The following is a 27,797-nucleotide window of genomic DNA, read 5'->3' as shown; positions in this document are numbered from 1 at the left end:
TTTGCGGCAATATGTTATTGTCGCAAATAGATCACGGCCGCCCATCTTCGCCAGCCTAGTCGGACGACCTAGATTCGATCTCGCTCAACGTGTAGGATACAAATACGTTCACTAGCGACTCGACTATTGTGTCAAACGATCGAATATTCTCTAATAGGGTGATGACGCCCAAAATCGTTGGCCCAAAATAGGATGGCCACACGACTTTAAAACCCTAATATGGGTTTCCATATCATACAACTATCGCAAATCGATCACTATCGTCCATCTTTGCCAGCCAAAGTAAGTGGCTTAGATTCAATTCAAGGAGACACAAAAGATATCAGCACGTTCACTGACGTCCCGCCTTTGCATAGGGCTGATCGGCCTGCTCAAATCAATGCCCAGCGTTTTCAATCAACCATCCAAAATAGGGTTGGACGCATGTCCCCTAAACCCTAAAATTACATTAACGGCAGTATGCAACTGCCGCAAATCATCTCCGCCGTCCAACTTCGCCAGACGAGTTGACTGGCCTAGATTTGATTTCAGGTGACCAACGTCAAAAATAAATTACTTTCTTACTACTCAAAATATAAAATATAGCAAGGGCAAGAAAGGATCGTTCCCACAGAGAGGACTAAGGTTGTCAAGTTGTTTCGGTTTCCTATGTAAAACAAGGGGAGATTTCTGATTTTTATAAAAGTATACTAAAATAAGATTAAAGCAAAACAATAAAAAATAAACACGCAAATCAAGAATGTGAAAATATTGGATAAAAGTTTCATCTTCTATTGTCAACAAATATTGAATGTATGATTAGAATTCGTATTTAATCTCGCTATCATCAAAAGCCCTAGAATACCTTATTGCAAGAATACTCCATCAATTTCCTAAGTTCATCAACAAACACACTAGAGCTGCGAGTGTGAATTCTACCTAAATAATAACCTAACGCCTTGCGCTAATTAAGTTCAATTCCTAGGAACATTAAGTTTAAGAAATAGGCTAATCAATGCAATTGTCATACATTGCGCATGACAATTCCGACAAAGGTCAATTTCTACATATGATTACGAGAGTGTATCACTACAAACCTTAATCATATCATGCTACTCATATTCAAGGTTATCGCTCAATGATGAACCCTAAATTAGCTATAAATATGGATGTGAGTTCAATCAATTCTAGACTTAACTAAACAAACATTCAATCATATTGCAATACATCAATCATGCAATTATTATGCGCAGTAGAAATCAAACGATAATATTGAGAGAAAACTAATTCATAAAATCAATTAGCATGCTTGCAAAATCCGACTACAACCTCAAACCAATAATAAACTTCTAGCTCATGTTCATGGAGTCCATAACAAGAAGAAAGAGAAAAGATTTCATGTCTAAACCCTAGAAACAAAAGTAGAAGTAGAGATATTAACAAATATTTTTTTTTATATCCTTTCCTTACCTTTCCGATTTCTAAACCTGAGACATATGTTGGTTGCTGGTTGCCTCGGCTAAGAAAAGAGCCCAAAAGTCAAGACCAGTCCTTCTCTGGATTAAATCGGGCTAGGTGAGTCAACTCACCAGAAGGGAATTCTGGCAGAGTTCTGTCTGTTTCTTCCGTTTCCAGACTGATTTCAGGCCTCTTCCCCTGCACATTTCCTAAACATTCATGTAACACACAAACACCATTTCATTCAGCCTTCAATTCCATTGTATCACCAGCTTCATATCTGTAGCTCAAACATTCCCGGCAACTCACAGAATCAGACCCAGGACCTGCAAGGAATAGCAACCACCTTATTCACCCTATTCTTCTATGTATCAGAACTGCAGTACCAACTCCTTGTTCTTTCTAACCTGCAGATTCAATGGCCTGCAATTTATACAATTCTGTCTCAATCCCTCCATTGAACTGCCATCACCATAGTCTCAGTAAAACACCAGAATCAATCTCCAAGTCATGCCCATTGAACCTACAATCCATGGTCTTCTCTGCAGCTTCAAATATCATCAAAGCCCATGGCAATCCACAACAACAATAGTGCAGTCGACTGTAGCTTCATCCAGGCCTTTTTACGAACATTTCTCGTGCAATTTGTTGGTAATGCAGATATGGAGCTTGCTGGTAATGATACTTTGCACAACAGCATCAACAGCATCTCGACTGATATCTCGGATTCTGCACACAGTACCTTGATTATGTTCACAGGTTAAAGCATTAACCTTTCGATTAATATTCCGAGCATACTCCCTATTACCGATTCCAAGTTTAATCAGCTTTCTTTGGTTACGGATAACAGTTCTTAGCAGTGGTACCTGTCTATGATGAGTTACAATAGTACTGAGAAGGACTTGTCGTAGATTAATAATATCAATCTTAGCATCCAAACTGTTTTGGACAAGGAGATGAGTCACATCTTCCTTTACATTTTCTATATCTTCACAACCAAATTTCTTGAAGGTATCATCAAGACGAACAGTTTCTTTAGACGTCATTCCACTCAAGGCTTTCAGAAGTTTTGCTTGAGATCTGGTTTGAGAATACATCCTTTAGCATAAGTTCTCAGACACGTTGAGTACATATACTAGAAATACCTTTAACACATACCAAACATAGATGTCAGCCTTAAATAAATAATTTGACAAGATTTGAAAGGATTTTCGCATCTTATGTGTTACTAATTCACAACTTTCTTCGAAAAGAAATTATCTTCTAGATTAGTATCAAGCGATACTTTTTAGATAGGAAACTGATCTTGTTTACACAAGTTGTTTGCAAGAAAACCTTTCTACACATGGAAACAGATTAAACATCTTCAGGTAGATTGTGTAAATTCTCTATGTTGAATAAGAGATTATTGACAGGATACAGATAGCCCAGATATGTGTGCTTCCTTACATCATAAGATTGGGCCTTGTAAGGATGCACATTCCAACACACTTAAGCGTTGGGGTGAGGATCTTCCTCACTAAAATCCTTTTGAGGAATTTATTCCTTCTTACTGTTAGGGATATTATCATTATCCCTAGTGTGGGTTTTGAATCCATCCACTTCAGAAATATTACGAGATGCTATATCATTGATTACATCTTGGTCCTAGGATGGTATGTTCCTTGAACTTGAATCCGTGTGGTCTAGGTCTGCCATCCGACAAATTGATGATGTCTTTAGTTCAAGACATTCTATATGTCCTCTTAAGGTATCCATTCCTTGTTGGAAATGTTTTTCTAAACACTTGTCTAGATATACCTTTCGACATGTCTCTGTAAGAAGATCTTCAATAAGGATCTTATTCCTTATTTGTGAATGCTCCAACAATTGTGCAAGAATTTCACACTCTATAGTCTGTTGATGAACTTCGTTGCATAAAGCCAATTTTTGTTCCTCATAATCTATCAGATTATTTTGAAGACTGAGTGTTTCACGCTTTCCTTCACAAATTCTTACATTCATTTGAACAATAAGTTCTAGGACATCGTCTAGACTGTCAATGGTTTTTCCCTTTTCTGAAAAGTTTTGAACATGTTTGAAAAATCTTTCCAACACTTTATGAAATTCAGAACTTGGGCAGACTAGTGAATCTAATCTCTTTTCACAATTGGAAACAAACGATTTTTCACTAGAGATTGGAATCGGATCCAAAACATGTTTCTTGAGTTTCGTATTCATTATTTTCTGATCAGGAACCTGATTCGCAATCAAGTCATTAGTCATAGACTTTTTCTTTGATTATCGAAAAGACTTACGAGACCAATTTTCATTGACCTTCTCTGAGATATTATTCTCATTATCTTGATATACGTTAACTGAGTTCTTCATAAGTTTATCAATGCTTTTCTTATTTTGATTCATATCTTATAGGTTGGACTGCACCAAACACAGATTGTCAGATGTTTTCGTGTTTGCCTGCTCTGATACCAATTGAAAAGACGAGGGTACCCAAATATACCTCAATCTAAAAAATATCCACCTATAAGTCCTTTCTCCGAAAGTGATTGTCTATGGACTGAGTCGAGACAATACAACTAATCGGTTCACACTTCGTGTGATCGTCTATGGATACGAGATCGAGACAATACGACAACAAGATAACTTGTGTGATTGACTATGGATACAAGATCGAGACAATACAACAACGAAGTATTTTTACTTGATAAAAGGTTCGGACTTAACCAAACACAATAGGATTGCTATCAAGTAAATAGGAATTAACGTTTGTGTATTTTACTTCTAATTATAATAAAACAATTATAATTGCGGAAATAGAAAACTAAAAGACACAAAAAGATTTTGTTAACAAGGAAACCGCAAATGTAGAAAAACCTCGGGACCTTGTCCAGAATTGAATACTCTCAGGATTAAGCCATTATACAAAATCTAGACCAAGCAACTAAACCTATAGTTCACCTAGTTCCGTCTGTATCCTTGCGCCTCCAACTTGTAATAAGTCACACACTTGGAACAATTCATTTGGTTCATATTCAAAACAGCAAAGGAACAACAAATCTGTTCAGTAACAACTCTTTTCAACCAAGTGATATGAGTTCGACAAAAGGCTCTTCCGTTTATCCCAATAAACTCCTTTTTCAGGTCCTTAGATCTATCTTTTCAACTACTACCAAAGTAATTGCTAAGATTATGCAATCAATACTTTTAATCACAAAGAATTGTATTGATGTCGATCTACTCAACTAATCTGTAACACCCCGTATTTTTAGCATGGCGCGTGCTAAAAGATGTGTCATTTGCTTGTGATGAAGCTTCATCCAAATCTTCTGTTGCGTTGGAAAAGGAAGATTGGCCATTTGTCAATGCATTGACAATGTTTAGCCAACATGGCTGCACATCGAGTTGGCAGCGGACAACCAACATGGTTGGACATCGGGTTGGCAGTGGACTGCCCACATGGCTGCATATCGGGTTGGCAGCGGACAGCCAACATGGCTGGACATCGGGGGGCAGCGGACAGCCAACATGGCTGGACATCGGGTTGGCAGTGGACAACCAACATGGTCGGGTACATGGAAATGGCCATGAATAGTAAAAGTGGGGAGTTGATGAATCATTTTTCCTCCCCTAATCAAAGTTGTAAAAATGTTAAGTTAACATATATAGGGAGGGGTACTTGGTTGAAGGTGCATAAACGGACCATGCACCAAGTGAGATAACCTTAGAGATGTACAACCATCACGACTGGACATTGGAGTGGCCTATGGGCCAAAGAAGGAAGTACAGCCATCACGGCCCTTCACGGACATGGCTCAGTAAATGTTCAGCCGTCATGGCCGGACGTTGAAACTGGCCGGTGATCCAGAACTGAATTTACAGCCATTACGGCCGTACATCGTAGTTGGCCAGAACGGTAAGGTGCAGCCATCATGGCATGGGGAGTTGATGAATGATTTTTGCTCCCTCAATTTGAGTTGTAAAAATGTCAAATTAACATATATAAGGAGGGGTAGTTGGTTGATGGTGCATATGCGGACTATGCACCAAGTAACCTTCATAGCTTAGCCGGAAGAGTATAAGTTATGCTTAAGCCTCATTTATAGATGCGTAGCCTTACCAATGGAGCGTGTTAAGCATGGGCATCACTATGTCGTATCGCATACCAAATGTTCATCACTTGGATGCATTTTGACGGAACGACCTATACGGACTAGGCCATTGCCTTCATTTCTTGGCCACGACCTCGCAAACGAGTTAGTTTAAGTTTCTGTCCCTTCGAAGATGAACTACGGTATGTGCTTGATCCTTTAAGAGTAGGGAAGGGTACCTAGGCATCCGCAATGAGTTGCAGCATTGCCGGTCCAGCACTCTGTCGCTCATATCTTCTAATTGTGAGGTGATTGTGACATTCTGTCCCCTCATATCATCTAAGCTCGGTATCTCGACGCAAGAGATGATTGTGGACATACTTGATGAGGCTTAGTTGCATGCCAGCAAGTGGATGCTCATACTTCCTATCAAGCTACAAAGAGCAAGTTATAGCCTATCTGGAGGCTAAAAGCCCGAGTGTCATAATTTAGCTCAAGAGGAGTCTATTTTCAAGGGAAACGACCCAAAGATCAATACATGTTGATCTATAGATCTACATTGTCACCAGAATTTATCCAAATTCCATTGTTTAAGGCCTCAAAAGGTCATTTTAGGCGTTTAAATAAAGTCTTCATTTTCTTAATAAACCCTCTGCGGAACGACGATAAGTTGGAAAGGTGTGGAAGCAAATTTTGCCGCATCATGCTCCATGAGCATGCCTGCGAGGGCAAATGAGCGTGCATTTGCCTAGCCTTAAGGCCCGGATCGTAGCTTCATCAATGGTGCACCAGAGAAGTTACGGCCTGCGGGGCTACCGCCAAAGGCGTATTTTTCCGGTCCGTCACAGTTGGTATCAGAGCAAGTTCTGAGAAAACACTAGGGAATGTGCGGAGTGGACTCATCAAACGAGTATTTTTACTTCAAAGGGAAATAAAGTTGGAGAGTAAGCCAACTTTTACGCGGAAAGAGTTTGTGACTGCAATGCCAGTTACTGTGCGAATCGAGTTGAGCTTGTTCAAGTACTTTGAGTTTTCCTGGCCTAAGTGGCACCCCACTTACGAGTAGATATCCGGAAGACCGTCTGGGACGGTGGGTAGACAATGGGACTGATCATCTCCACACATTGACAACTGGAAAATGGTGTGCGTTGTCAGGCCCGGCTAGCATCCCACTTACGAGTGGCAACCTGGATGACCGTCAGGGACGGTGGGCAACTGGATACTGGTCCACACAGTACTGTGCTAAAATCTTGTCAATTTCAATGACATCAACCTTGTGAACTTTAGGCACTCCTGAGTGTGTAGTATGAGATGCATACTTAGGATACCTTGTTGAGATATCCTCTTGGAACTGGCCAATTGAGATTCTTGGTATTGTTGTGGGCACTTTTGGATTCCTGGGCAGGTGGTATGTGACATTTGCTCAGAAGGTCTAAATTGTTGTTCATGACAACTTGAAGAAACCCGTGATTTCTTAGCATCTTGTATGGGACTTTTGCTCAGGAAAGCCAAACTGAAGAGATTGTCCACACTAGTTTGGTTTTGAATTTCGAGGACGAAATTCTTTGAAGGGTGTGATAATGTAACACCCCGTGTTTTTATCATGGCGCATGCTAAAAGATACGCCATTTGCTTGTGATGAAGCTTCCTCCAAAGCTTCTGTTGCGTTGGAAAAGGAAGATTGTCCCTTGGACAATGCGTTGACAATGTTCATCCAACATGGCTGCACATCGGGTTGGCAGCGGACAACCAACATGGCTGGACATCGGGTTGGCAGTGGACAACCAACATGGTCGGGTACATGGCAATGGCCATGAATAGTAAAAGTGGGGAGTTGATGAATCATTTTTCCTCCCCTAATCAAAGTTGTAAAAATGTTAAGTTAACATATATAGGGAGGGGTACTTGGTTCAAGGTGCATAAACGGACCATGCACCAAGTGAGATAACCTTAGAGATGTACAGCCATCACGACTGGACATTGGAGTGGCCTATGGGCCAAAGACGGAAGTACAGCATTCACGTCCCTTCACGGGACATGGCTCAGTAAATGTTCAGCCGTCATGGCCGGACGTTGAAACTGGCCGGTGAGCCAGAACTGAATGTACCGCCATTACGGTCGTACATCGCAGTTGGCCAGAATGGTAAGGTGCATCCATCATGTCCTGGGGAGTTGATGAATGATTTTTTCTCCCCCAATTTGAGTTGTAAAAATGTCAAATTAACATATATAGGGAGGGGTAGTTGGTTGATGGTGCATATGCGGATTATGCACCAAGTAAGCTTCATAGCTTAGCCGGAAGAGTATAAATGATGCTTAAGACTCATTTATAGATGTGTAGCCTTACCAATGGAGCGTGTTAAGCATGGGAATCACTATGCCATGCCGCAGACCAAATGTTCATCACTTGGATGCATTTTGACGGAATGACCTATACGGACTAGGCCATTACCTTCATTTCTTGGCCACGGCCTCGCAAACGAGTTAGTTTAAGTTTCTGTCCCTTCGAAGATGAATTACGGTATGTGTTTGATCCCTTTAGAGTAGGTAAGGGTACCTAGGTAGCCGCAATGAGTTGGAGCATTGCCGGTCCAGCACTCTGCCGCTCATATCATCTAATTGTGAGATGATTGCGACATTCTGGCCCATCATATCATCTAAGCTCGGTAGCTCGATGCAAGACATGATTGTTGCATACTTGTTGAGGCTTAGTTGCATGCCAGCAAGTGGATGCTCATACTTCCTATCAAGCTACAAAGAGCAAGCTATACCCTATCTGGAGGCTAAAAACCCGAGTGTCGTAATTTAGCTCAAGAGGAGTCTATTTTGATGGAAAACTACCCAAAGATCAAGACATGTTGATCTATAGATCTATATGGTCACCAGAATTTAGCCAAATTTCATCGTTTAAGGCCTCAAATGGTCGTTTTAGCCGTTTAAAGAAAGTCTTTATTTTCATAATGAACCATCTGCGGAGCAAGGGTAAGTTGGAAAGGTGTGGAAGCAAATTTTGCCGCATCATGCTCCACGAGCATGCCTGCGAGGTAAAATGAGCGTGCATTTGCCTAGCCTTAAGGACCGGATCGTAGCTTCATCAATGGCGCACCAGGGAAGTTATGGCCTGCGGGGCAACGCGCCAAAGACGTAATTTTCCGGTCCGTCACAGTTGGTATCAGAGCAAGTTCCGAGAAAACACTAGGGACTATGCGGAGTGGACTCGTCAAACGAGTAATTTTCCTTCAAAGGGAAATAAAGTTGGAGAGTAGGCCGACTTTTGCGCGGAAAGAGTTTGTGACTGCAATGCCAGTTACTATGCGAATCGAGTTGAGCTTGTTCAAGTACTGTGAGTTTTCCTAGCCTAAGTGGAACCCCACTTACGAGTGGATATCCGGAAGACCGTCTGGGACGGTGGGTAGACAATGGGACTGATCATCCCCACACATTGGCAACTGGCCAATGGTGTACGTTGTCAGGCCCGGCTAGCATCCCACTTACGAGTGGAACCCTGGATGACCGTCAGGGACGGTGGGCAACTGAATACTGATCCACACAGTACTGTGCTAAAATCTTGTCAATTTCAATGACATCAACCTTGTGAACTTTAGGCACTCTTGAGTGTGTAGTATGGGATGCATACTTAGGATACCTTGTTGAGATATCCTCTTGGCACTGGCCAATTGAGATTCTTGGTATTGTTGTTGGCACTTTTGGATTCCTGGGCAGGTGGTATGGGACATTTTCTCAGAAGGTCTAAATTGTTGTTCATGAAAACTTGAAGAAACCCGTGATTTCTGAGCATCTGGTATGGGGCTTTTGCTCAGGAAAGCCAAAATGAAGAGATTGTCCATAATAGTTTGGTTTTGAATTTCGAGGACGAAATTCTTTGAAGGGTGTGATAATTTATCACCCTGTGTTTTTAGCATGGCGCATGCTAAAAGATGCGTCATTTGCTTGTGATGAAGCTTCATCCAAAGCTTGTGTTGCGTTGGAAAAGGAAGATTGTCCCTTGGCCAATGCGTTGACAATGTTCAGTCAACATGGCTGCACATCAGGTTGGCAGCGGACAACCAACATGGATGGACATCGGGTTGGAAGTGTACTTCCCACATGGCTGCACAACGGGTTGGCAGCGGACAGCCAACATGGCTGGACATCGGGTTGGCAGTGGATAGCCAATATGGTCGGGTACATGGCAACGACCATGAATAGTAAAAGTGGGGAGTTTATGAATGATTTTTCCTCCCTAATCAAAGTTGTAAAAATGTTAAGTTAACATATATAGGGAGGGGTACTTTGTTGAAGGTGCATATACGGACCATGACCCAAGTGAGATAACCTTAGAGATGTACAGCCATCATGACTGGACATTGGAGTAGCCTATGGACCAAAGACGGAAGTACAACCATCACGGACCTTCACGGGACATGGCTCAGTAAATGTTCAGCCGTCATGGCCGGACATTGAAACTGGCCTGTGAGCCAGAACTGAATGTACAGTCATTACGACCGTACATCGCAGTTGGCCATAATGGTAAAGTGCATCCATCATGACCTGGGGAGTTGATGAATGATTTTTTCTCTCCCAATTTGAGTTGTAAAAATGTCAAATTAACATATATAGGGAGGGGTAGTTGGTTGATGGTGCATATGCGGACTATGCACCAAGTAAGCTTAATAGCTTAGCCGGAAGAGTATAAATAATAATTAAGCCTCATTTATAGATGTGTAGCCTTACCAATGGAGCGTGTTAAGCATGGGAATCACTATGCCATGCCGCAAACCAAATGTTCATCACTTGGATGCATTTTGACGGAACAACCTATACGGACTAGGCCATTACCTTCATTTCTTGGCCATGGCCTCGCAAACGAGTTGGTTTAAGTTTCCGTCCCTTCGAAGATGAACTACGGTATGTGCTTGATCCCTTTAGAGTAGGGAAGGGTACGTAGGCATCCGCAATGAGTTGCACATTGCCGGTCCAGCACTCTGTCGCTCATATCATCTAATTGTGAGATGATTGCGACATTCTGTCCCCTCATATCATCTAAGCTCGGTAGCTCGACGCAAGAGATGATTGTGGCCATACTTGATGAGGCTTAGTTGCATGCCAGCAAGTGGATGCTCATACTTCCTATCAAGCTACAAAGAGCAAGTTATAGCCTATCTGGAGGCTAAAAACCCGAGTGTCGTAATTTAGCTCAGGAGGAGTCCATTTTGATGGGAAACGACCCAAAGATCAAGACATGTTGATCTTCAGATCCACATGGTCACCAGAATTTAGCCAAATTCCATCGTTTAAGGCCTCAAAAGGCCATTTTAGCCGTTTAAAGAAAGTCTTCATTTTCTTAATGAACCCTCTGCGGAACGAGGGTAAGTTGGAAAGGTGTGGAAGAAAATTTTGCCGCATCATGCTCCACGAGCATTTCTGCGAGGGTAAATGAGCGTGCATTTGCCTATCCTTAAGGCCCGGATCATAGCTTCATCAATGGCGCACCGGGGAAGTTACGGCCTGCGGGGCAACGCGCCAAAGGCGTAATTTTCCGGTCCGTCACATAATCAATCCAATCTATCACAAAGATAAACCAATTATAGTCGGATCCTTTTCCAGCCGAAACAAGTATTGTGCACACCAAAGATTATGAACCCAAATCAGAAATCTTCTTCGTCTTCAAATCTTCTTAGATCTTCAATAACCACCTGCATACAATCAACTTGAATCTCTTGTGATCAATCACACACAGAATGGAGTCTGTTAACAATGGATTATCACAAGACGTGTTTAGATCTACAAACAGTCTAAAGATCCCCGTCTAAACTTCGATCTAGTTTGAGTGAATCTTATATCAGAAGAGAATATTCTCAAGCATAAACAAACTAGGTGCAATCAAAGTTCAACCACCGTTAGTCAATCAAGTCAATCAAAAACTAATAATAAACTGCAATTATCTAGTTTCCCACCAACGGTACTAATAGAGCTTCTCAATCCCAAAGAAGTCTTTAAACTGAGCGGTCGTAAGAGATTTCGCCTAATTAGGGTACTTTCCTCTCCGAATAGCCGGCTCCACCAGTAACAACACAACTAGGTAGTTTTGCTGGCTCTGAGGATTAGTTTGCTAGAAATGCAAACTTCAATATTTATATACAAGGAAGTTTGGACACCAAGGAATTTCCAAAACCGAATATTCTCAAAGATATGCAATAAAGCCAAAATCGGTTTTCATAATTCTTAGAAATGCTCTGTCCAATTAATGACTGAAATCTCAATAGAAAATCTCCAACTAGTAAATGCACATTACTAATTTTTATTTTCTAAAGATATGAATTTTAATTGTTGGAAATTAAAAGCATATAAAAACTAAAAACCTTAATTAAAAGATTCTCAATTTATTTCGATCCGGGATTCTCCTTTAGCTATTAAGGAATATATTTGAACAATTAAAGATAAGAGTTACAGCACATGTTCAAAGTATGTCGACATCTTTACTTTGTAAATCCTTTTTCATATTTACAATCTTGGAACCGATTTGCCACACTTCCAAACAAGTTTAGAATTGGTTCATCTGACTTCGAAGAACTTTGTGATTAATTATCCTATCAAATAACCATTAATGGGTTTCACGGTTCTACCTCAACATAAAGTTTCGGTTCTACCTCCAAGTGGGTACTAGGATCGGTTACACTAGTTACCATAAAATGGCTAACTAAGTACTAGGATCGGTTACCACTTCTTATGGTAAAACTTGTGATTGGTTGACCAAGTTATAGGATCGGTTACACCAACATACTAAAACTTGTTAAACCTCTTACAAGGATCTATTACACTCTCTCTTGTGATCGATCACACCTCTTACTAGGATCGGTTACCCAATGGCTAGTATTTAGTCACACCAAATTCAAGATATCGATCTTACCATCTTAGGTGATTACTTAAGATCGGTTTCAATAATAAAAGTCATACCAATACAAAAGTCAGGCCTTGTTAATAGTTTTACCAAGATACATAAACAAGTTATGAGCGGTTATACTAAGCACACATATTGGTAATTCAAAATATTTACAATGAATAATAATACCAATAAGCCTAGCGATTTCCCTTTCGATTCACAAAACAAGTTTATGAATTTACTTCCTTTAAACGAATATAAAACATTGTTTCCTATGACGAAATCTTCACCCATACCCATACATAATCACAATAGCGTTCATACGATTATGTCGATGTCTTATATACGAAGTTCAAAAGATAGACGTTATACTTCGTATTGTAATTCCTTAATACTATGTCTAACTAGAGTGTAATCATTCACAGCTTCACAGTTATGTTTTCAATATGCACTACTTGAAAGATACGTTAGGGAATGAAACATTTCAAGTCAAATATTACTAACCTCAAGTGGAAGGATGATGTCGTCGTTGTAGCTCCTTACTTCTTCTCATTCTTCAAGTCTTCACGTAATACTTGTAATGTCTCATATCCTAATACTTTCAAGCTAACCTATACGAAATTGACTCTAGTAAATAATCAAGCGACCTTTTAAATGAGTTTTGGTTCACTAAAATATGACAACCAATCTTGACATACCAACGCTTGGTGGTGTTGATGGTGGTTTTTAGCTTAGGGTTAAAATCGTAAAACTGCATATCTGACATGACGTCACTTTGACCATTAGCACATTTAGTGAATCAGTCAGCATGCCTACGTAAGAATTATCGGGGTACCTTTTATTTTACATGGATCATGTTCCACGGCAGAACCCTTAACATTCACCAACATCATTTATGCCAAACCCTAATTCTCATGTTGTCGCGCCAAGGCATGCCAACCATGCCAGCCGCACCACCGTAGCAATGGAAAATCATGACAGCCGCGTCTCCGCTCCAAGGCATGCCAACCATGCCAGGCGCACCACCGTGCCAATGACAAACCATGCCAGCCACGTCTCCGCGCCAAGGCATGCCAACCATGCCAGCCGCACCACCGTGCCAATGGCAAACCATGCCAGCCACGTCTCCGCGCCAAAGCATGCCAGCGGCACCACCGTTCCAATGGAAAACCATGCTAGCTACATCTTTGCGCCAAGGCATGCCAGCCATGCTGGCCGCACCATGCGCCAATGGCATGCCAAACCCTTAGCCCTAGCCATGCTGGCTGCACCATGCGCCAATGGCATGCCAAACCCTTGGCCCTAGCCATGCTGGCCACATCATGCGCCAATGGCATGCCAAACCCTTGGCCCCACCATTCCAAGCCAACCGCACCTTGTCTTGGCCCTACCATGCCAAGCCTTCCAAACCCTTGGCCCCACCATGCCAAGCCAACTGCACCTTGTCTTGGCCCTAGCCATGCTAGCCGCACCATGTGAAAATGGCATTCCAAACCCTTGGCCCTAGACATGCTGGCCGCACCATGCGCCAATGGCATGCAAAACCCTTGGCCCTATCCATGCTGGCCGCACCATGTGCCAATGGCATGCCAAACCCTTGGCCCCACCATGCCAAGCCAACTGCACCTTTTGACCCTACCATGCCAAGCCGTCCAAAGCCTTGGCCCCACTATGCCAAGCCATCCGCACCATTCTGCCTTGGCCCCACTATGCCAAGCCGTCCGCGCCATTTGCCTTGGCCCTACCATGTCGGCCTTCCCTATGCGGATACCAAAACGAAGGCGTGCGACAATCAACGGCCACCCTTCAATCCTAGATGCAAATCCTAGCCATCCAAGGTCGCCAGACAACGCATGATAACCTTTGGCCCAAAATCCTAGTTTTGGCCACGCCAAACCGCGCCAAGGCATGCCATGCCACATGTGCCAATGGCATGCCAACCACCTTTACGCGCCATACCATGCCGGCCTTCAATAAGCGGCTACCAAAACGAAGGCGTGCGACGATCAACGGACACCCTTCAATCCTAGATGCAAATCCTAGCCGCCCAAGGTCGCCAGACAATGCATGGTAACCTTTGGCCCAAAACCCTAGTTTTGGACACGCCAAACCGTGCCAAGGCATGCCATGCCACATGTGCCAATGGTATGCCAACCACCTTGTCGCGCCATACCATGCCAGCCTTCCATATACGGCTACCAAAACGAAGGTGTGCGACGATCAGCGGCCACCCTTCAATCCTAGATGCAAATCCTAGCCGTCCAAGGTCGCCAGACAACGCATGATAACCTTTGGCCCAAAACCCTAGTTTTGGCCACGCCAAACCGCGCCAAGGCATGCCATGACACATGTGCCAATGGCATGCCAACCACCTTACCGCGCCACGCCATACCGGCCTTCCCTATGTGGATGCCAAAACGAAGGCCTGCAACGATCAACGACCACCTTTTCATCTAAGATGCAGATCTTAGCCGTCCAAGGTTACCAGCTAACGCATGACAACTTTTGGTCCTAGTTTGGTCGCGCCTAAACAAATCCAAAACCCTAACTTTTGGTCGCGCCTAAACCAGGCCATATTAGTGACATACCGAGCATGCTTTCATGCCACTGGCTACCAAACTAAGGGTTGCAATAATCAACGGCTACCTTTCCTCTTAAGATGCAAAATCTCGACCGTCGAAGGTCACCGAGCCGGCAAGTCTCCTAAGGTCGACTTTCCAGACGACAACAACATGCTACATGTTTTCCACGAAAACACTCGAGACATCAGCGCATATCACAAACTGAGGGATGCTCATTGGGTATTGGTTTGGCGGTTTACAGCGTGCGGCGAACACTACGTCCGTTATAAGAAAGTGTCATAAGGATGAGGCGGTTAGTAAATACAGGGAGTAATGGTGAAACGCTTTCTTTTATGTAACATCAATTCCAGGCGTTACCGGTTACCACCTCCTCCCATTTACTCACCCGTTTTCCATTTCTTAATGAGACCAGAGTACGTTTCACTTCGACTTGTATAAATAGGCATGGCCTATTTTCACCGAACAACAAGTTCAGGTCAGGAGCATACAACACTCAGAAAACATTTGCTAGCTTTCCATATGTTAGCTTCCCACTTTCTGATACAAGTCGTAGAAAACAACTACTCTTCCAGAATCAACTATTCTGGTCTCAACAATTTCTTCGCTTCCCTCTCCAAAACCAACCCTTCTCCTTCACTTTGTGACCGAAGCAAGTCTGGAACAGCCATTTCTTGGTTTAGGCCGGATTTGTACAGATTGATCTCTCGAATCTAAACTACTCCCTTGCAGTACATTATTTAGGGTTTAAATTCGTTTCTCACCCACACACCCGAAATTACCAAAATCTGCAGAAACCGTTTTCACCCTCAAACAATTGGCGACCATAGTGGGAGATTTATCTTTCATTTACAATGTCAATTTTCGACCATCGATCTCATGCTTCGACCCAGACATCAAGACGGTAGAAGCAGGCGATCTGCTCAGGAATCGACGACTCAGTTACCAGACGACCCGATTATCAGTCATGACACGGCAAGGGACGACTGGGGACTTCCCAGAGGTCAGAAGCAAACGATCCGCTCAGGGATCGACGACTAGGCTACCAGACGACCCGATTATCAGTCTTGACATGACAAGGGATGACTGGGGACTGCCTAGAGGTTAAAAGCGAATGATCCGACCAGGGATCGACGAGTCGATTATCAGATGACTCAGAGACGACTGGGGACTTTCCACAATCATGGCGGTGCTTCCCACAAAACTCGGTCTTACACCCGGAAGATTCATTTTTCATCAGGAGATCTGAAAAACCGAGTAAGTCTTGCCTAGACAAAATGCATGGTTTACTATCAAGTTTTCACGGGAATGATAAAATCGATAGCCATGTTATGTTTCACCCCATGTCATCTACCGACACGCAACGCTCACGGTTCCATGGTTTTCCTGGGATGTTTGCTTCATTTGCAATCGTAACCAAGACAATATCATTCCAAAACAATCCATTCCAAAACAATTCATTCCAAAACAATAATCCAAAACCCTCATAGATAACAGTTATCTATCAATTCAAATCAAACCATAAACTAGGCACTTTGTTTTCCTGTCAAAAAAAAAACAGTCACCTACCCGTACGTGCCTACTTTGCATAATAATGATTACCCGTCACTATTCATGAGGTAGCCAACGTTACTACGGTGATATTCGAAAAGGAATTGTTTATCATGAAGTATTTCTACAAGTTTATGAAAGGCATACCCAAGGCCAGGGTTTACACCAGTTCAGAGAACAATATTTCTACAGATTTATGGAAGGCATACTTATGACTAGGGTTTGCACCAACACAAGAAAAACATGAAAAAAAATTGAAAGAGAAACACTGGAGTACATACCTAGAATATGCTTGCCCACTTTATTGCTACCGCGCCACGCCAAGTCAGCGTCGTGCCAAGCTAGCGCCTTGCCAAGCCAGCGCCCATTCCAAGCCGATCCATCACTAACAACTTGCATCTTTCCAGCGCCAGCAGCCTGCATCCCTTCCAGCGCTGACAACTTGCATCCCTCCAGCACTAACAACTTGCATCTTCCCAGCGCCAGCAGCTTGCATCCTTCCAGTGTTGCTCTTGAACGCCCAGTAGAAGATAATCAGCAATCCAATTTCATCACACGTAAAGATCAGGAATGACTTCTCCAAAATCGAGGCAAAGAAGATCAGCAACCCCCCTGAGTTCACAAAGACTCTTTTCCTGTCAGGAGTTGCATGATTTCCGGGGACTTCGTCCACAAAATCATGCAGTTTATGATGAAACACTTATGTGAGATTCTGTATTCCCCAAGGCGCAGCGTCAAGACATATTTGCATCCCTCAACCGCACTGCATAAGGGAAGCAGCTGTTTCCAACCAGAGAAGTCGTTCCCAAACCCCAACCTCTCCTGTAAAGCACGATTGATAAATGGAACTGGGTACTCCTAACCATTATTCGCTTGAAGGGTGTCCAGTTTGACAACACACTGATTAATGCAGCCGCCCGCTTCAACGTTCACTCCGACAGCTGCTCCGCTTCAACGCTCGCTCCAGCAGCCGCTCCGCTTCAGCGTTCTCTCCATAATCTGCTCCAAGATCCGAAGCCGAAGCTTCGAAGTTTGCCTTTTTAAGTTTCAACATCCTCTCCAAGGGCCTAAGCTTCTTCAACGCCGCTTCTTCCTGCAAAGGGTCATACCACCACGCTCCCCATGTCAAGGATCATGATCATAGCCAGCCATTATTCGTAGTCATGGCCTCCCTTTAATCCATCCCGCCAAAACTCATGATCATGGACAGTTTGCTCTCTAACGCATCCAGCCAATCCTTTTACTTCCATGGATGCCCATACAATTCAAGCCAACCTACCTTGTTACCACGAAAATGCAGTCTCTTCTGATTACATCTGCTATCAAGAACTGTTACTGCTCATTTGTTGATACCAGCCAGAGCTTCACCACAACAACAATCACTACAAAGATGGAAACATGTAAACCATACTTGGGGACTGAGAATATACACGGAATCCCTTCACTGTCAAAGCTCAGAAGACACAGTAAACCAAAAGGCCATAGCCACAACAAAGTCATCTACTCTTCAAGGGTGCTGCGCAAGAATATCATCACCTCTCTGTATAGAAGACGCCTTCGACACTCTACGAGGCTGCGGCGGAACCCAAGCCTTCCCAGAGGAAATAACTTCAGAAACTAAAGGAAAGCGCGTTTTGGCATTGATCATCGCAGTCCATCCCGACGACCATCAAAGATTCGTGAGATAACTCCAGAGATGCGGCTGAAACAGTTTCCTGAAGAAACATAGGGAGCCACGATAAAAAAACATAAATTTACCATTTTCTACCTCTTCGCTACCCAGAATATTTCATCTATGTGATATTCTGAGCATCCCGGCATCACATCCAGAAGAGTACAATAAGCTTGCATCAACTCCCGTGGACGTGGATTCAAGGCGATGCAATGAAAGTACGCTACATATGGGGACTACCAACATGGGACGCTTTCACTCCCCTCAACCCGGTTATTTCTAATTTCAACATCATCACTATCAAAGTTTTACGCAATAATTTCTCAACATGAAGCCGTACATATGCACCGAAGAATCCAAAAGCACGCCACAGAGATACATTCACATATTCGACCATGACCATCGGATCAAACGGAAGTATAACTGGGGACTGTTCACCGCGTCCCATTCCATACGATAGTCCAAGATTCAGAAGCTGGTTCGAATGATGTCTCTTGGAAAAAAGTCCTTGAAGACTTGATAGCAGCACAACAACGACAGAATGTCTCCCAACTCATCTATTTCAAATTGTGTCTTCGGAAGATTTCTACCATACAATCATCCACAACATATCATCATCGCGATCAACGGATCCAGACACTGAACAACCTGAAGTCAAGGATGGCCGACAACGCAACAACAGTATCCAAGATTAGCCCTGACATGATCGTTTCCGAGCATATATTTCATCCATTCATCCCAAGAATGCAATGGAGTTTTGGTAAATTTTGGAATCCACTGGAGAGACACTGCAGAAGAAAGCACGGATCCAGACGAGCAACGAAAGAGGGTCGATACCTCTTTTCATGCGGACAGATTTTCTAGAGTTTGAACAGAATGAAGACTCCTTCTTGCTCCATGAACGGGAATAGATGACTGGGCGCGACTATACCACCTCGGGCCCGCAACATCCCTCCTGAATTCTTCCTGAGTTTCACTGTCGGGCCGTTTTCACCTCCTGAACGAGCTCAAAACCCCAATATTCTAGCGTGGAGATAGGAAATTCTTTTCCGGTCAGATGGAGGGGCGGACCGTCAAAATCCGAGTTTGTACGAGAATTCTAAAACGATTTTAGTAAGGGGCGCTAATTAGGGTTTCAGCATCCCAAACCCTGATTTCGACAAAGTTGCCATGCGTCATCACCATCGTTTGGTAGCCGAAGTTCCAAAACCAGTTCCCATATTTCCACGGAACTGAAGCCTGTCGTCATCCTTCCAAGGAACTGAAGCCAGTCGACATCATTCCACGGGCCCGCAACATCCCTCCTGAATTCTTCCTAAGTTTCACTGTCGGGCCGTTTTCACATCCTAAGCGAGCTCAAAACCTAAATATTCTCGCGTAGGGAGATACGAAATTCTTTTCCGGTCAGATGGAGGGGCAGACTGTCAAAATCCGAGTTCGTACGAGAATTCTACAACGATTCTAGTAAGGGGCGGTAATTAGGGTTTTCGCATGCCAAACCCTAATTTAAACAAAGTTGCCAGGCGCCATCACTACCATTTGGTAACCGAAGTTCCAGCGTCATCACCATCGTTTGGTAGACGAAGTTCCGAAACCAGTTTACACCATTCTGCGGACTGAAGACAGTTTCCACCATTTCGCGGACCGAAGCCAGTTTCCTCCATTCCAAGACGACCAACGCCTGCGGCTCCCATTCCAAGCCGACCGACGCCTGCGGCTCTCATTCCAAGCCGACCAACACCTGCGGCTCTCATTCCCAGCCGACCAATGCCTGCGGCTCCCATTCCAATCCAACAATCTACATCTCACCACTTCACGGTCTAGCCAACAACACCACAAGTAGAATCTGTGCAAGGCCGCCAACACGAGAATAACGAACTCTCCTTACCTCTTGAAAAAGGTTAGTTGGGTCTTCTTGGACATATTTTCACGACTTGTCATTTCGATTTTGTCCTTGCCTGTCACCATCTTATGCTTACCTCGCAACAATGCTCTTGTTCCGAGCTAAGCAGGGGACTTAATGTTGATGGTGGTTTTTAGCTAAGGGTTAAAATCGTAAAACTGCACATTTGACATGACGTCACTATGACCATTAACACATTTATTGAATCAGTCAGCATGCCTAAGTAAAAATTATCGGGGTACCTTTTTTTTTTACATGGGCCATGTTCCACGACAGAACCCTTAACATTGACCAACATCATTTATGCCAAACCCTAATTCTCATGCTACCGTGCCAAGGCATGCCAACCATGCCAGCCGCACCACCGTGCCAATGGAAAACCATGCCAGCCACGTCTCCGTGCCAAGGCATGCCAACCATGGCAGCCGCACCACCGTGCCAATGGCAAACCATGCCAGCCACATCTTCGCGCCAAGGCATGCCAACCATGTCAGCCACGTTTACCGCGCCAAGGCATGCCAGCCATGCTGGGCGCACAATGCGCCAATGGCATGCCAAACCCTTGGCCCCACCATGTCAAGCCAACCGCATCTTGCCTTGGCCCTACCATGCCAAGCCGTCCAAACCCTTGGCCCGACCATGTCAAGCCAACCGCACCTTGCCTTGGCCCTATCCATGCTGGCCGCACCATGTGCCAATGGCATGCCAAACCCTTGGCCCTAGCCATGCTGGCCGCACCATATGCCAATGGAATGCTAAAACCTTGGCCCTAGCCATGCTGGCCGCACCATGCGCCAATGGCATGCTAAATCCTTGGCCCTAGCCATGCTGTAAGGGCCAGCCTTGGGGAAAGGGAACCGATCCTTGTAAGGGAAAGAGAACCGATCCTTGTAAGGGAAAGGGGAACCGATCCTAGTATGGGAAATGGGGAACCGATCCTTGTAAGGGGTGTGGTACATCAAGGGGAACCGATCCTTTTATGGGGTGCAACAAGGTTTACAGCAGAAAGGGGAACCGATCCTGTGAACATGTGCAACACATATAAGTTAGATACCATATATATGTGGGGAACCGATCCTAGTACCTAGTCAACCGAATCTTTTGGGAAGTTAGTGTGAATATGCGTAGTACTCACATGGAGGTAGAACCGAAACTTGTTTTGGTAGAACCGTAAACCCATGATTGTGATTGAATGTTGGTTTGATCAATCACATAGTTCTTGAAATTCAGATGAACCAATTCTAAACTTGTTTGGAAGTGTGGCAAATCAGTTTCAAGGTTGTAAGTGTGAAAGAGAACTTACAAAGTTAAGATGTCGACAAACTTTGAACACGTGTTGAGAATGTTTATTTCTATAATTGTTCAAAGATATTCCTTAACGGCTAAGGGAAGAGAATCCCAGGATCGAAACAAAAATAAGTTAAGAATCTTTTAATTAAGGTTATTAATTTCATTTGTGTGGAAATTACAGAATTAGTAATGTGCATTTACTAATTATATTTTCCAAGAGATTTCGATTGTTATTTTTGGATAGAGAATTTCCAGGAATTATGAAAACCGAATCTGTGCATTTATGAATATCTTGAGAATATTTTCGGTTTTGGAAATTCCTTGGTGTCCAAACTTCCTTGTCTATAAATACACGAAGTTTGCCTTTCTAGCAAACTAATCCTTCGTAACTACAGACTTACTCTTTTGTTTTTGTTACTGGTGTAGCCGCATATCGGAGAGGAGAGTAATCTAATTAGGTGAAATCTCTTACGACCGCTCGTTTTAAAGTCTTCTTTGGGATTGATAAGCTCTAGCGCGACCCGTTGGTGGGAAACTAGATAATTGCGGTTTATCTTTGTTTTCAATTGATTTGATTGACTAACGGTGGTTGAAATCTGATTGCACCTAGTTTGTTTATTCTTGAGAATCTTCTCTTCTGATATAAGATTCACTCAAACTAGTTCAAAGTTTCGACAGGGATCTTTAAACTGTTGTTAGTTCTAAAGACGATCTTGTGATAATCCATTGTTAACAGACTCCGTTCTGTGCGTGATTGATCACAAGAGATTCAAGTGATTGTGTGCAGGTTTTTATTGAAGATTTAAGAAGATTTGAAGACAAAGAAGATATTGAAGATCTGACTTGGGTTTTATAATCTTTGGTGTACAAAATACTTGTTTCGGTAAAAGAGGATCCAATTAATAATCATTTTATCCTTGTGGTAGATTGGATTGATTAATTGAGTAGATCGGCATCAACAAGGTTCTTCGGATTAAAGGTGTTGTTGGCTTAATCTTAAACGATTACCTTAGGGTGATTGAACATAAGATAGATCTAGACCTGACGAAGGAGTTTATGTTAAGATAAAAGGAAGAGCCTTTATCCTATTCATATCACTTGGTTGAATAGAGTTGATACCAAACATATTTCTTGTTCCTTTACTGTTTGGAATACGAACCAAAGGGATTGTTCCAAGTACGTGACTTATTCATAGGTCGGAGGCGTGGGAATACAAACGAAACTAAGTGAACTATAGGGTTAGTTACTTGGTCTCAACTATACGAAGTTAGGTGTAATTTTGTGTAGCGGCTTAATCCTGAGAGTATTCAATTCTGGACTAGGTCCCGGGGTTTTTCTGCATTTGCTGTTTCCTTGTTAACAAAATCTTGCTGTGTCATTTACTTTTATTTTCCGCATTATAATTGTTTTATTATAATTAAAGTAAATTACACAAATGTTAATTCCTATTTACTTTATAAGCAATCCTATTGTGTTTGTTTAAGTCTGAACCTTTGTATTAAGTAAACATACTTCGTTGTTGTATTGTCTCGATCTCGTATCCATAGACAATCACACAAAGTGTGAACCGATTAGTTGTATTGTCTCTACTCAGTCCATAGACAATCACTTTCGGAGAAAGGACTTATAGGTAGGAAAAGTTTTAGCTTGAGGTATATTTGGGTACCCTCTCCTTTTCAATTGGTATCAGAGCAGGCAAACACGAAAAGATCTAACAATCTGTGTTTGATGCGAGCCAACCTATAAGAATGAATCCAAAGGATGATTCAGTTAACATAAGTCAAGATAATGAGAATAAGATCTCAAGGAAAACCAATAGAAATTGGTCTCGAAAGTCTTTTCGAAAATCAAAGAAAAAGTCTATGACTAATGACTTGATTGCGAATCAGGTTCCTGATCCGAAAAGAGTGAGTTCGAAACTCAAGAATCTTGTATTGGACTCGTCTCCAATTCACTGTGAAAAATCTTCTAAAAAGAGATTTAATTCACCTTTCTGCCCGAGTTCTGAATTTCCTAAGGTAATAGAAAGCTTTTTCAAACATATTGAAAAAAATTCAGAAAAGGGTAAATCCATTGACAGTCAAGATGATGTCCTAGAACTTATCGTTCAAATGAATGTAAGAATATGTGAAGGAAAGCGAGAAACACTTTGTCTTCAAAATAATCTGGTAGATTATGAGGAACAAAAACTTGCGTTATGCAATGAAGTTCGTCAACAGACTAAAGAGTGTGAAATTCTTACTCAATCGCTGAAACACTCACAGATAAGGAATAAGGTCCTTATTGAGAAACTTCTTACCGTAACATGCCCGGAGGTATATCTAAACAAGTGTTTAGAAAAACATTTCCAGCAAGGAATGAAAACCTTAAGAGGACATATAGAACGTCTTGAACAAGAGACGTTAGCAAACTGTCGACTGGCAGATCTAGACAAAATAGGTTCAAGTTCGAAGAACATACCATCCTGGGCACAAGATGTAACTAAGGATATTGTATCTCGCAATTCCCTTAACAAAGAGGATGGGTTCAGAACCCACAAAGAAAAACATGATCATGTTCAAAAGGGAGAAAGTTCTTCCTCTGAGGTGTATGATGAGGATTATCCTCATCCCAGTGCATAACCGCATTGGAGGGTGCATCCTTACTTTTCCCAATCTTCGGATGTAAGGAAGCACACATACATGGGCAGCTGGTATCCTACTAATATCTCTTATTCAACATAGAGAGATTACACAATCTACCTTAAGGATATGTTATTCATCTTTATGTGTAGAAAAGTTGTCTTACAACAACTTGTGTAAAAAGGGTAAGTTGGTATCTTCTGATACCTAGTTTGGAGAAAATCTCTTTGGAGTATATAGTGTTTCCTTAACACATTAAGATGCAAAAATCTTTATTTTTGGAATGTGTTAAAGATATCCAAGTATATGTACTCTACGTGTCTGAGAACTTATGCTAAAGAATGTATTCTCAAACCAGATCTCAAGCACAACTTCTGAAAGCCTTGAGTGGAATGACTTCTAAGGATAATACTCATCTTGATAATGTCGTAAAGAAATATGGTTGTGAAAATTCCGATAATGAAAAGGATGATATGACTCATCTCCTTGCCCAAAACAGTTTTGATGCTAAGATTGATATTATCAATATTCGACAAGTTCTTCTCAGTACCATCGAGACTCGTCATAGACAGGCAGCATTACTGAGAACTGTTATTCGTAACCAAAGGAAACTGATTAAACTTGGAATCGGTAATAGGGAGTATGCTAGGAATATTAATCGAAAGGTTAACGATTTAGCCTGTGAACACAACCAAGGTACTGTGTGAAGAATCCGAGATATCAGTCGAGATGCTATTGATGATGATCCTGAAAAATTTGAGGAAATTGAGGATGACCTTTGAAAATCTTCTGTCAGAAGGTCATTAGAGATTAAGTTATTTGCTGTAATACTTAATCTAGTTTAATAGACATCAATTTTTGATTTCTTTCATTGATCGTATTGGTCTATTATGAATAAAATTATTTGATTAGTAATTTTTCTTGTGATAGTTTTTTTTTTAAATAGCCTGTGCTTAATTGCTTTTACCTTATTGCTATGTATGTTTATGGAATGTTTGATTTCGGTTTTATACCTTAATATTCGATCTCATATATTTTGAACCCTCATGGTTTGAGTGACTTTTTGATTTAGCGGGATTAAGTTCTAGCCCTAATAGATAGGCTTTATCAAAGGATTATGAGGGGTTCTAATAGAAACAGTATGTGAAAAAGTCACAATATGTTGAATCGGTTTTGGTTTAGCATAAAGGCACACGTGTTTCGACGGTTTTCAACTTTTGCTTGCAATTGTTAAAACCGGTTTTCAACCTTTCTCTGGTAAAGGTTGAGGTATGTTGTTGTTCTTTTGTTCACGCATAAGGATGACAACGTGGTGATATTTCGATATCAATTCTCCTTGGACGAAGATGCAATCATATTGGAGAAGTGGATGCGAAATTTGAGGTAACAATCTTGTTAGTTAATTGTTTTCCTGTTTAAGAAAATCCTGAGTTTATATTATATATATTTTTTCTTTTGCTTAATGAAAATTAGGTTCAATTGATATTTATTCCATGATGTGTGTGTGGATGTGTGTTTCAATTGGTTCTTCTTAAGAAAAACTATTGTTATCTTGCTTTATTGTGTGATATCAATCGTTTAGGCTTACAAAATTTCGGTACAATTGATGTGTGTGTGATTCAATTGGTTTCGGTTAAGAAAAACTATTGTTATCTTGCTTTTGTATGGTATCAATCGTTTAGGCTTACAAAATTACGGTGCAATTGTGGTGCGTATAATGTCTATTATTGTTTCAATTGCTTCCGGTTGAGGTGAATAATTATGCAAGTTGATTTATTTTGGTTTGTATGAATTATTTATGGCTTAGCGAAATAATATGTGTACGGGATGAGTTGTTTAGTCCAATTCGATTCCGGATAAGAAACTAAGTTAATTCTGATCTTAGTTTGTCTTATCAAAGTGAGGTTTCGGTTATTCAAGTCTAATCGAATGCCTAAACAAAGAAATACTAGTTAACTAACCTAGTATTTGGTTTGTTTAAAATTGAAAGGTCTAAGTTTATGGATAGTTAGAACCTGATGAGAAAAATGGAGTTTATTCTTTATTTTGGTCTTATCGAATTAAGCGGTTGTTCTTGAACAATCGGTTTAGCAAAGGAACTAATGTGATTAGTCGTCTTTGGTTTGCTAAACTAAATGGGAAAAATTGTTTCGGGCAATTTTTTCCTTGGTAACATATCAAAATAAGACTACTTGTAGTTTCGGTTTTGATATTGGTTATCAGAACATGATGTGTGGAACCCTCGTGCCTAACTCTACAGGTTTGCAAGTCTATTCTGAGATTTGTAAGATTCTTTTCGTGTTGTCCTTTATATTTTCGTTTCTTTGTCATTTTTGTGACAAAAAGGGGGATAAATATATGGAGTAAACAAGTGATACTGGCATTGATTTTATATTAATTGGTATCACTAAGTAAAAGAACATTGGTACTTGAATGTTTTATCTAACGAAAGAGTGAAAGCACAGACTAAGGGGGAGTAACATGTCATATAGATTGGTATAACAAAGACGTGTGGATTGAATATCTACCTATCTTCCTTAGGGGGGAGTATTTTCTTTGTTATTATAATGTCAACAGCGGCATTTTCAAGGATTGAATGTAAGCAGTTTCACTGTGCTGTTAAATCGGGAATCAAGCGGATTGTAATGAATTATTGTAATTTGTTTATCCATATGATGTATGAGTTTTGTCACTAAAATTGACAAAGGGGGAGATTGTTAGAGCATGGCTCGGTTGAACCCACCAAGCGTTGGTATGTCAAGTTTGGTTGTCATATTTTAGTGATCAAAACTCATGTTAAGAGTCGCTTGATTATGTACTAGAGTTAAACTTCGTATAGGTTAGCTTGAAAGTATTAGGATATGAGACATTACAAGTATTGCAAATACTTGAAGATGTGAAGAAGCAAGGATCTACAACGACGACAATCATCCTTCCACTTGAGGTTAGTGATATTTGACTTGAACTGTTTCATTCCCTAACGTATCTTTCAAGTCGTGCATATTGAAAACATAACTGCGAAGCATATTTGAACTCTAGATATACATAGTATTAAGGAATACAATACGAGATTTATTGCTTAGCCATTAAACTTTGTAGATAAGACATCGCCATAATCATTTGAATGCTATTGTGATTATGTATGGGTATGAGGTGAGGATTTCATCCTAGGGAACAATGTTTACATGTGTTCTAAGGAAGTAAGTTCATAAACTTGTTTTGTGAACCGAAAAGGAAACTGCCAGGTGTTATTGGTTTTGTTATTCATTGCATATCTTATGAACAACCAATATGTGTGATAAAGTAGAACCTCTCACAACTTGTTGTGTTTTTGGTAGAACTATTCACAAAGGCCTGACTTTTGTATTGGTATAACTTTTATTAGTAAAACCAATATTAAGTAATCACCTTGGTGTGATCGGATTATGTCTGCCTTGGGGAAAGGGAACCGATCCTTGAAAGGGAAAGGGAACCGATCCTTGTAAGGGAAAGGGGAACCGATCCTTGTATGGGAAAGGGGGAACCGATCCTTGTAAGGGGTGCAGTACATCAAGGGGAACCGATCCTTGTATGTGGTGCAGCAAGGTTTACAGCAGAAAGCGGAACCGATCCTGTGAACATATGCAACACATATAAGTTAGATACCATATATATGTGGGGAACCGATCCTAGTACCTAGTCAACCGAATCTTTTGGGAAGCTAGTGTGACTATGCGTAGTACTCACATGGAGGTAGAACCGAAACTTGTTTTGGTAGAACCGTAAACCCATGA

This window comes from Papaver somniferum, chromosome 3 (assembly GCF_003573695.1).
Source record: "Papaver somniferum cultivar HN1 chromosome 3, ASM357369v1, whole genome shotgun sequence".
Classification (NCBI taxonomy): Eukaryota; Viridiplantae; Streptophyta; class Magnoliopsida; order Ranunculales; family Papaveraceae; genus Papaver; species Papaver somniferum.
This window is presented reverse-complemented; position numbering follows the sequence as displayed.